The sequence below is a fragment of the Impatiens glandulifera genome, chromosome 5, assembly GCF_907164915.1.
Source record: "Impatiens glandulifera chromosome 5, dImpGla2.1, whole genome shotgun sequence".
NCBI lineage: Eukaryota > Viridiplantae > Streptophyta > Magnoliopsida > Ericales > Balsaminaceae > Impatiens > Impatiens glandulifera.
The window spans coordinates 26782488-26794828 of NC_061866.1; positions in this window are offsets into that span (position 1 = coordinate 26782488).

Consider the following 12341-nt stretch of genomic DNA (forward strand, 5'->3'; position numbering starts at 1 on the left):
AGTTAGACGTCCTCGTCTAACTACGCATCCCATTAGACCACCAAGTCTAATGGAGTTAGACGTCATCGTCTAACTACGTATCATATTAGACCAAGTCTAATGGAGTTAGACGTCCTCGTCTAACTACGCATCCCATTAGACTACCACGTCTAATGAAGTTAGACTACAACCTCTAACTTCGCATCCCATTAAACTACCACGTCTAATAAAAGTTAGACTACAACGTCTAACATCGTATCCCATTAGACTACCACGTCTAAAGGAGTTAGACTACAATGTCTAACTTCGCATCCCATTAGACTACCACGTCTAATGGAGTTTAACTAAAATGTCTAACTTCGCACCCCATTAGACTACAACATCTAATGGAGTTAGTCTACCACGTCTAACTTCGTCTAATTATATGTCTTAGACCACGTCTAAGTTAGCATAGTCTAATGCACCTACACAAAAATAAATAGACAACTTAGCTTTATTCACAACTAAACATCATCAAAATTCCGTTTTAAACATCATCAGAATACTTTTGTTTAATGTTTCAAAGTTTTTGTTTATTTCTAAGTTAATTACATCTAACTTAATTAACTCTTTCATATAAAATAATTAAAATAGATTCATTTAAATATCTTACAAATGTAAAAAAAACCTTGTGAAGTTTGCTTCACTTCTATCAGCGCTGCAAATATTGAGTGAAGCAAGCTTCACCAGGTAGTGCTTGTTTCACTCATTTGAGTGCCGTAAATACCCAGGTGAAGCATGCTTCACCAGGTAGTGCTTGTTTTATTCTTTTATTCTTTTGCAGACTTTCATGAATGCATAAATACTTTTACATGAACGTATAAATGTTTTTACATAAATGTGATAGTGGTTTTACATGAACATTTATATATATTTAATATATAATTATATAAAATATAAAATACTTTAAATAATTATTTTTAAATATCTCACAAATAAATTTTAAAATATTTTGTTTTACAAATTCATTTAAATATATTATAAAAAATTTTGAACATTATGTTTTATATATACATATATTTAATATATAATCATATAAAATAATTAAAGTAAATTTATTTAAATATCTTACAAATGTAAATATCTAGTGAAGTTTGCTTCATTCTATCAGCGCTGCAAATATTGAGTGAAGCAAGCTTCACCAGGTATTGCTTGTTTCACTCATTTGAGAGTTGTAAATACTCAAGTAAAGATTGCTTCATCGGATAGTGCTTGTTTTTTTTTTTTTATTCTTAAGCAGACTTACATGAACGTATAAATATTTTTACATAAATATGTGAGTGGTTTTACATTAACATATATATATTTAATATATAATTATACAAAATATAAAATAATTTAAATAATTTTTTTTAAATATCTTAAAAATAAATTTTAAAATATTTTGTTTTACAAATTTGTTTAAATATATTACCAAAAAATTGAATATTTTGTTTTACAAATTCATTTAAATATATTTACAAAATAATTTAAATTTCTTTCAAAAATAATTTTAAAAAATGTTTTTATATGTATATATTTAATATATAATTATATAATTATATAAATTTTTAAATAATTTTTCAAAATATATTTAATACATTACAAACAAATTTATGCATATTGAATATATAAGTATATACATTATGAAATAATTTGTACAAATTCATTTGAATATATCACAATTATAAAATATAATTATAAACATTCATGAAAATTAATTTAAATATCTTAAATCACATAATTTATGATTATTATTTAAAATAGATCTTGAAATAAAATTATATTAATTCATAATTATTATTTTAAATATATCAGAAATAAAATTATATGAATTATTATTTAATGATTTAAATAAATCACAAATAAATTTATAAACATAATTTATAAATCGGAGTCAAGTGAAATTCGCTTCACTCAATAGTGAATATATGTCAATCAGTTTTACATGGACAATCTCATGTAAAAGTCTCTTCAATGGGTCATGTAAAACGGAGTGAAGCGAAGGAAGCTTCACTCCTTTCCACTTCTGTTGAACCCGGAATGAAATACGGGTTCTGGATTCTCTCTCTTCCTTTCAACTCAGTTTTAATTTATTAATATAATAATACTGTTGAGTTTTGATTGGTCCGTATTAAGACTTGAAGAATCAGGGATTTGATGAATCAAGATCAAGAAGTAGAAAGTCTGAAATATTGTTGATGAAAAAGTAGTCGGTGATTACACCAATGTTTGATACATAGCAAGGGTCATTTGCCCCGATTGTTCTTTCAGTTACAACAAATAATACAATAGTCCTCAAAATATTACTCTATATTTAAGTAAGGTATTGAACTTATTATACTAACAAATTATCTTTAAACTTTATATTCTGCACAAATTAACTCACAAATTAGTTAGTATAAAATTATAAATAACAAATTAATATTACTTATCTCAATACTCCCCCTTCAAGATAAACATCTTGGAGAAATAACTTGTATCGAAGATAATTAAACATCGGAAAATCCAAAGCTTTAGATAATATATCTGCAATTTGATTCTTGGTAGAAACATATGTGAGTTTAATAAAACCAGCCAAATAATGATTCCTAACAATATCACAGTCAATGTCAAGATACTTTGTACGTTCATGAAATACTGCATTTTCATAAATATGAATTGCAGCTTGATTATCACAATATAATGTAACTGGAATTGGCATTTCAATTTGAAAATCTGTAAACAGATATGAAATCCATTTAATTTCACAAGACGTAGCCGCCAAACAACGATACTCAGCCTCAGCTGATGATCTAGAGACTGTTGACTGTTTCTTTGTTTTCCAAGAGATAATAGAATTCCCAAGAAAAATATAGTAACATGTGAGTGACTTTCTAGTAAGAGGACAAGATCCCCAATCTGAATCTGCATAAGCATGTAATTTAATTTCATATTCAAATGGATAAAATGTTCCAATAGAAGCAGTACCTTTTAAGTATCTTACCACATGAAGAGCTGCTTCCCAATGACAAATAGACGGTTCATTCATGAACTGAGATAGTTGTTGCACAGCATATGCAATATCAGGTCGAGTATAATTTAAATAAAGCAATCTCCCGACCAGTCTCCTAAACCTGTTTGTTCAGGTATAGATTTATACAATTCTTCATGCAATTTGATACCCCTAATCATGGGGGTTTTAGCTGGTTTACAGCCAATTAGACCAATATCATTTATTAGATCTAATATATACTTTCTTTGATTCACATGAATGTCATTGGCAACATGTATGATTTCTAGACCAAGAAATTTTTTTGCAATTCCAAGATCTTTAATTTTAAATTTTGAATCAATTGATTTTTTAAGCATAGAAATTTCATCAATATCATTTCCAGCTATCAATATATCGTCGACATAGATAAGTAGGGCAATAATATACTGATCACAATGTTTAATGTATAAGCAATGATCATATTCTGATTTTTTAAAACCCATTTGATTCAACATAAAGGATATTTCTGAATGCCATTGTCTAGAAGCTTGTTTGAGTCCATACAGACTCTTATTTAGCTTACAAACAATGTTTGTAGATTCATATTGAAGACCATCTGGAATTTTTATATAAATTTCTTCTTCAAGTGATCCATGAAGAAAAGCATTATCAACATCAATTTGGTGTAAAAACCATCTTTTAGAAGCTGCTAAAGCAAAAATGAGTCTAACAGTAACATTTTTGGCAACCGGTGCAAAACATTGATTAAAATCAATTCCACTCTTTTGATTGTAGCCTTTAGCTACAAGTCTTGCTTTGCACTTGTTTAATGTGCCATTAGCATTTAGTTTAGTTTTAAAAGCCCACCTACATTCAATTGCTTTCTTTCCTTTAGGTAATTCTGTTAATTTCCAAGTTCTATTAACTCTTGAAGCTTCTAATTCATTATGCATAGCTTTCACCTAATCTGGATTTTTGAGGCTTCTAAATAAGTTTGAGGTGTTGAAGTATGATCAATGTTTGATAAAAAATTAGTGTATTCATCATCTTTCAAAAAAGAATGAAAAGATAAGTGTTTGGTGTATATTTACTAGATTGTTTGTGTGAAGTCTCAACTTGATTAACTACAAAATCATTCATCCAAGTTGGAGTGTGTTTGTGTCGATGACTTCTTCTACAATTTAGTTTAGAAACATTCTGATTTTATCCAATTTCTGTTTGAAAATTATTATGATCTACTTTAGAGATGTGTTCATGTGAAGGTAAATCAGAAATATTTTCATTAACTAGTGTGTGATTTGGTTTTTCAGATTCATCTTCTGATGAGGAGATAGACATTTGATCTTCATTTAGAGGTATATTATTTGAAATTATTGGTTTCTTTTGAAAAGGAAAAATGTCTTCATGAAAAGTAACATCTCGAGATGTTGTGATTTCTCCCGAATCAAGTTGATAAACAAGATATCCTTTTTGGTTTGAAGGATATCCAATAAAAACACACTTTATGCCTCTATCTTGAAATTTGACTTGATTAGTAGAGGATTTGCAATATAACAAAGACTACCAAAAACTTTTAAATTGTTATAGTCAAATTCAGTTTGAGTGAGCATATAAAAAGGTGTTTTCCATTTTAAAACATATGTAGGCATTCTGTTTATTAAATATGTAGCAGTAAGTAGAGATAATGACCAAAAACTAATTGGCACACTAGAATGTTTCAGTAAGGATCTTGCAACCAGTGTTAAATGTATGTGTTTACGCTCCACAACTTCATTTTGTTGTGGAGTATAAACACAGGTCTTTTGATGAATTATTCTCATACTATTAAAAAATTCAGAACATTTAGCATTAACAAATTTTGTTCCATTGTCACTTCTGATTGTTTTAACACTATTATTAAAATGATTTCCAACCATGAGAATAAAATTTTTTATCTTATCAAAAACAAGTGTTTAGTCTTTAAGGAGAAAAGTCCATGTGCATCTTAAAAAATCATCTACTATTGTAAGCATATAAGTTGTGTTTGTCAAACACTCTTCTTTATAAGGACCCCATAAATCAATGTGTATAAGATCAAATCTTTCTTTTGAAAGAGACAAAACTGTTTTGAAAAGGCATTCTATGAAACTTTGTAATTGGACAAGTTGAACAATGAGACATTTTATTTGCTAAAGAAGGAAATATTATTTTCAAGACTTTATTAGATAGATGCCCACATCTTTGGTGCACCATCGCAAACTCACTAACATTGAAAGAATTTCCAGAAACAATGTGTTTAGTTTCTTTATTGAAATCATTTAAAGAAGAAAAGAAAAAAGATTCCCAACTCTCTTTCCAATTTCATAGATTGCATTTTGATCATGGTCCTGCAACACACAATTATTTTCAGAAAAAGTGCAGGTTATCTTTTTATTATCTTGTATTAATTTTGCTACTGAAATGAGGTTATATTTGAAATCTGGTGCAATAAGTACTTCTTTCAGGTTAAAGTTCTCATTTAACCTTAAATCTCCAACTTCACCAATGGATTTGGAAGATCCATCTACAAAGTATAAAGATTTGTTTTGCTCCAACTTATGTATTTGTGTAAAAAAATTCCTATTATTGCATATGTGACTGCTAGTACCTGAGTCTATCAGCCACATATTTTTTCCTTTCTCTAAATGCTTTAGGCTCATGCTTAATTCAATAGCTGTAAAAACATAAGAGTTAGTAGACTTACCTGCTTCAAAGTTTATGCTCTTTCCTTTTCCTACTTCATTTGAAGTTCCTCCTCCATTTGAAGCTCCTGCTCCATTTACATCCATCCTCATTTCTTTAAGCAGCCTCTGAATTGCTTTAAATTCTCCTTGAGAGATTTCAGCTGGTGCATCTTCATCATCAGAAAATGGAGTGTTTGCTGCATATACTGCATTTCTTTTCTTTGGATTTTTCCACCATTCAGAATAGCCCAGAATTCTGAAACATTGATCTTTAGTATGCCCTCTCATCCTACAGTGATTACACACTATGTTAATCTGTCTTTTCTTCTCAACATTGAATAGCATGGTGAAGGCTTTGTAAACATTTGGTAAAGGGTCCATCATGAATATAGAATCCTTGATGTTCTCAAAAGAATCATCAAGGCCTAATAAGAACAAGTATAAATTGCTCTTTTCATAATCCATTATCACTTGTTTTTCTGGTTTACATCCAACACATGTGTGTATGTTACTTCTATCACAAGTGCAGTTTCTGTGTGGTTGTAAATGTAGAAGTTCATCCCAGTAAAGCCTAGTTTTCGAATAGTACTCTTCTAGGTGTAAATTACCTTGTTGAATTGTGTAGATGTTATTCCTCAATTGATATTGTGTTGTCCCATTATTTCCTTCATAGCGTGCTTTGATTTCGTCCCATAATTGTTGTGATGTAAGAATGCTCTGAAAATGGACTTTATTCTTCTTATCAATAGTATTCATAATCCAAGTTCTTACAGTTGCGTCGACCATCCTCCAAAGTATAGCTTCTTTGTTATCACTCGGCATCTTACAAGAACCATCTATAAAACCTGTCTTCATCTTGGCCAGAAGTCTTAATTGAACGCTCGTGCTCCACTCAAAGTAGTTGAGCCTTGTAAGAACAGTCGATGTAAGAACAGTTGAAGAGGATTCTCCACCATGTAGATATAGAGGATCAGTACGATCACGCTTTTTTTCTGCCATTTGAAAGCGTAGAGGAGATGGATCTTGAACAATTTCTTCTACAGTTGTGTTAGGGTTTTGATCCTCCACTAGTTGTTCGTCGACACTTGAGTCTTGATGAATTCTTGAATCAGATTCTTTAATAGTTAAGTGGTGTACCTTAGAATTAGGGCTTAGATCTTCTTCCGGTTCGTCTAGAAGATCGTCGTTATCGTAATCGAACGGATCGTAGACTGGTAAATCTTTTGTAGATTGTTTCCCCTTGTGCTCTGATACCATATTAAGACTTGAAGAATCATGGATTTGATGAATCAAGATCAAGAAGTAGAAAGTCTGAAATATTATTGATGAAAAAGTAGTCGGTGATTAACACCAATGTTTGATACATAGCAAGGATCATTTGCCCCGATTGTTCTTTCAGTTACAACAAATAATACAATAGTCCTCAAAATATTACTCTATATTTAAGTAAGGTATTGAACTTATTATACTAACAAATTATCTTTAAACTTTATATTCTGCACAAAATAACTCACAAATTAGTTAGTATAAAATTATAAATAACAAATTAATATTACTTATCTCAATAGTGCGCAACAGAGGAACACCCAATTCGGTAACCGAAAATTTAATTTAAGACATTATACCCTCACTCTTTAACCGAGTTTATTTAATTATTCTTTAAAAAAATATGAGACATTCCACTCACTCTGAACAAATTTGATAATATTTCTTGTATAGATTAATATTTATATAAATATTATAAACAAGTAATATAATACATAAATAGTTTAAAAATTATAATTAATTGATACAAAATATATAATTTAAATAAAATAATACTAATTATAAAATGTTCATAATTTTGTATAGTAATTATATATATATATATATATATATATATATATATATATATATATATATATATATATATATATATATATATAATTAAGATAATAATGAAATTAATATATAGCTCATCAAATATAATTAATGTATTAAGTTAAAATATAATATTTTCATATACATATATTTAAAAAATTATAGATTTATGCACCATAAAAATAATAAATTATATATTTAAATAATTATTAAGAATCGGAGCCTGATGAAAAAATAAATAAAATTACTCAAGATTTTTTATTTATTTATTTTCTTAAATGTTTTAGTAATTCTATTTGATTTTAAATACAAAATTTGCGGGTTTATTTATAATAAAAAATAATATATGAAACAACTGTTGTTTTGATTTATAGGCTTCTTCTCTGACAACTTATTGATTGTCAAATTTAATTTTGTCACTCTCTACACAACATATATTTTAGTATTATCTATGATAGTTAACCTTTTTATTTGATCATAATTAATTTCTTAATAGTTAAATGACAGTTTCTTAATAGTTAAATGACAGTTTATTCAATATTTAAAAAAGTCAATAATATTTACAATCTCTTTGGTATATATAATTTTTTTTTTTTTTTATAATTTACTTTTCAACTAATATATTAATTATATTCTTATAAAAACATTACTATTCATTAAAATTATTATTTTAAATGTTCTTATAAATCTAAATAACTATCTTATTTCTAGATATGTAATCTAGATTTTTAATTTTTGTTGTTGTTAAAAATACCAGTTTTAGGGCCAGATTGAAAATGAGTTATTTGAATAATTAACTTCTTATTTTTAAATAACATTATTTTTTTAATTAGATTGAATTTTAAATAACATTCTTTGTGGAAAGAAACTAACTATTTTGATATTTAACTTCATTTGACAATAAACATTAAACATATTTTAAATTTTAAGTCAAATTATATACAATATTTAAATATGAAAATTCACTTTTCTTGCAAAAACAAACTTACACAAATTCCATTATTATGTACTTTATCCCCTATTAAAAATAAATAATAATATTAATTAACAATAAACATATTCTCATCTTTTTTATTTGTCGCCCAAACCAAAATAGTTTTTCTCTTCAGCTCCTTCGTTTTCCTTTTCCCTGATTATCATGAATAACTCTTATAATTCTTTGTTCTTTTATTATTATTATAAATGTTTTATTTCAAAATAATTACCCTCAATTGATAATAAAAAAATCCTAAAAAAGGTATAGTATTCTTGTAACATTAAACATTTGTCATATAACTTAACAAAATTAACGAGAAACAATAGACTTTAACCTGGATAATAGATTTCTGATGATGATTTTTGGAGTTTTACATTGAACTTTCTTGGGATTTGTTGTTATCTCCTTCCCCACAAATTCCATGAAGGATTTGTCCTTTTTACCATTCAAATCCTTGCATGAAACTTTTGAATAGTTTGGATGTGGCAATGTCATGAGATTCCTTTCTATAATGTGAGCAATGGAAATCACTTCATGAGAATCATATAGAGCACTACCGCAGTCCCAAATATTGTCTTTCATGAGTCAAGAACAAATACTTTGTTATATTTTTTTTCTCTTTTATTGGTCTTATTGAGTCCAATAAATACTGATGGATAACAATTTAGTTTCCAACTTTGCCCTTGCTTTGTGAGATTGTAAAGAAATGTATGGAATAAAATGTAAATTTAATTTTTAATATATTGACCATTAGTTTCACTAATATATGCCTTAAATCAGATGGGATTATTTCCATATTCTTTCTAGATCACCATTATCATAACACAAATCAGATAGTATTAATTATATATTGCACTGATTTTATTATATTTCAAATTAAGTAGCATCATTAGTAATGTGAATGGGGCGGATAAACGACTAGTTTGACTAATTAAATATACCACAATCTCATATAGAGAGACAAATTATGCTTTGACAAAAAAATATTTTGGAAATATAGTTTGATATATATAATTTTTTGTTTATTTTATAAGTGATTAATATATTATGAGAATATCATTCAGCAACCATTACACGAAAATACTTACACAATACTCCACAGATATTGAATCAGATTTTTTTCTTAAAAACCCTAGATTATGTTACAAACATAGGGATTGAAAGCAACCCAAAAAATGTAACAATGTGGAGGATAATATTTTAACATTTAAAAATAATAATAGTTGTATTAGTTATTTAGTTACTAGTGTAATAAAATTTTAAAACACGCCCCTGAATTCGATTCTCTCTAGTGAGAAGATCTCTTTTGTATTTATCATTATAAGTAAGGGCCGGATTTAACTTAAAGCTGAGGTGAAAAGAAGTTCACTACAAAAAAAATAACGTACATAATCTTTTCATTTCCTAATTTTTCAATTTAATTGATTAATTGTCTTTCTAATTCTAAAAAAAAAGTGATAGAGACTGTCAATGATCCAATTATTATATCCTTACTTTTTTCTGATGTTCTTCAAGTAAAATATTTTTTTTTTCAAACTCAACATAACTCTGAATTATCCATAAGTACTAAGTCTTTCAAAACTAGAAGTTCATATAGTACGTAGGTATCAAAATCTCATTCAGACCAGAGCGGTACAATATAATATGAGAGATTGGTCTAGAGTAAATTGACAAATGTGACTTTCTACTAACAATGAGAACTCCTTACATCAAAGAACATCATCCGTGAGTATCTTAACATCGATGAAGCTTCACATTTTTTATGGTGTCCATCGATTTCAAACTGAAACCCATGTGAAGAAAGGATCCACATGATTGATCATGGGCAACTCAAAAGTCCATATTGTGCAACAGCTCTAGTTGTTAATGATGGTTCAACAATTATGGGTTTAAGCATTTGTCTTCAATTTATGTTGGTCAACTATAACTTAAATTATTATATTTTACCACTAAGTTATGAGTTTTCACTGACACGTGTAATTCTTGGTTTTAGAAAAGCTCGAGGTTCGAAAAATTTCAATCTTAATCCGTATATGAGGAATTTTTTAAAATAAAAATATTATTTTAAATAAATTCTTACAAATTTTAAAATTAATTATAAAAATAATTAATTTTAGTTTAAACTAAAATAATTTTTAGATTTATAGTAATCAAATTAAAATTTGGTTTTTTAGAAGTTTGTTATTTAAATTAATTTAAAAATAATTAATTTAAAAGATTATTCATTTAAAAACAGAGTCGGCAATTGAAATTCAAATCAATTATAGAATTGTAATATTTGAAAATCAATAAACTAGTATACGTGTACAAACCTATTTTAACTAGAGTTTCTTTAAGTTAGTAGTTTGATGATACTTGGAAAATGAGTTATGCGCTTCATCCTCCGTACTTATTTTAAAAACGGTCTTTAATTGTAAATTTGACTTTTGAAAATCGATTATATAACGTTTTATTTTAACCGATTATTCTTGCGGTCCTAGACATGCGTAGGTTTTGTGTATTTAAAAATAATAATAATTATTATTTAAATGATGGTACATGTTGTTAATCATGACTAGAGAGAAAATTACCTGAAGAACATTAATATTTTAAAGACATAATGGTTTAAATATAAATCACGAGGTCCAAAATATCTCAAAAATATTTTAAAATTAATTTATAATTTTTCGGGATTTTTAGAAAATAATTTGATGTCCAAAATTAAAAAAATAATATTGGAATTTGAAAAGTGCATCTAAATAGGCCTTACGATCGGTGTCCTCGTTCTTGGGTTCATTTTATCATTTGGGGCTAAAAAGATCTCGATATTGGTCGAGAACATATCTAGGTTTAGGATCCTCGGTTAGGATGCGGAAGTCCCTCAGTCGGGGTGCTAAGGCCTCTTAGTCATTCGCCAAAATTCTTGGTCGGATGCTAGAGTTCTCGGTCGGATGCCTCAGTTCTGGGTGGAAGTCATCGGTCCTGGTTTCAGGAGTACTCGGTTGTGTGCGATACTCTTTGGTCATAGGTTTAACTTCTCAATCGGATGTAAAAATCCTTAATCGAACATCTCGGTCTTGGATGAAGAAAATATTTCGGACCTCTCGGTCGTGGCTAAAAAGACTCGATCCCGACTCAAATTTATCGATCAGACCTCTTAGTTTTACCTGAAGATTCTCGGACGAATCTCGGTCCTAGTCAGACCTATCGGTCCTCAAGAACATCAAAATTGTACGTTTTGCAATTTTGATGGAAGCTTGTTTCATTGAGTTAAGGACCCGGGTAGCTTTATAAAGCTCATAAGAATACTATGAACATCATCTCAAGGTGTGCTTCCATCTGGAATATGTTCATTTTTATTAGAAAAAGTTTCTAGCCAAAAATTAAGTTTTTGATTTTAAAGTTTTAATGAAGTTTAAGGAATTTTCTAATAACTTCCTTATACTTCATATGATTGATTGGTACCACAACATGAACACAATCTGTTCATTTGGACCAATTCAACAACTCAAAATTTAATTTGTTTTTAAAATTTTGATTTTGATCAAATTGATTTGGATGAATCAAACATGATCCAAATAGTTGTTCAACATCATTAGAAATATGTTGGGAAATTTTCTGAGCTTCTGTTATTGAGGATTAACTCAAGAACAAAAAATATGATTATTATTGTTCCAAATTCAAATTTGGGTTTTATTTGTTTAAGATTGATTGATCAATCTTGACTTTAATAAAAAAAACTCATAAATGATCATATGATCGATTTCTAATCACAAAATCTAACAACCAGACAATATACAAGCTTTTGAAAATTGTAATATATAAATTTCAATTTTAAACTGGAAGTATGAAT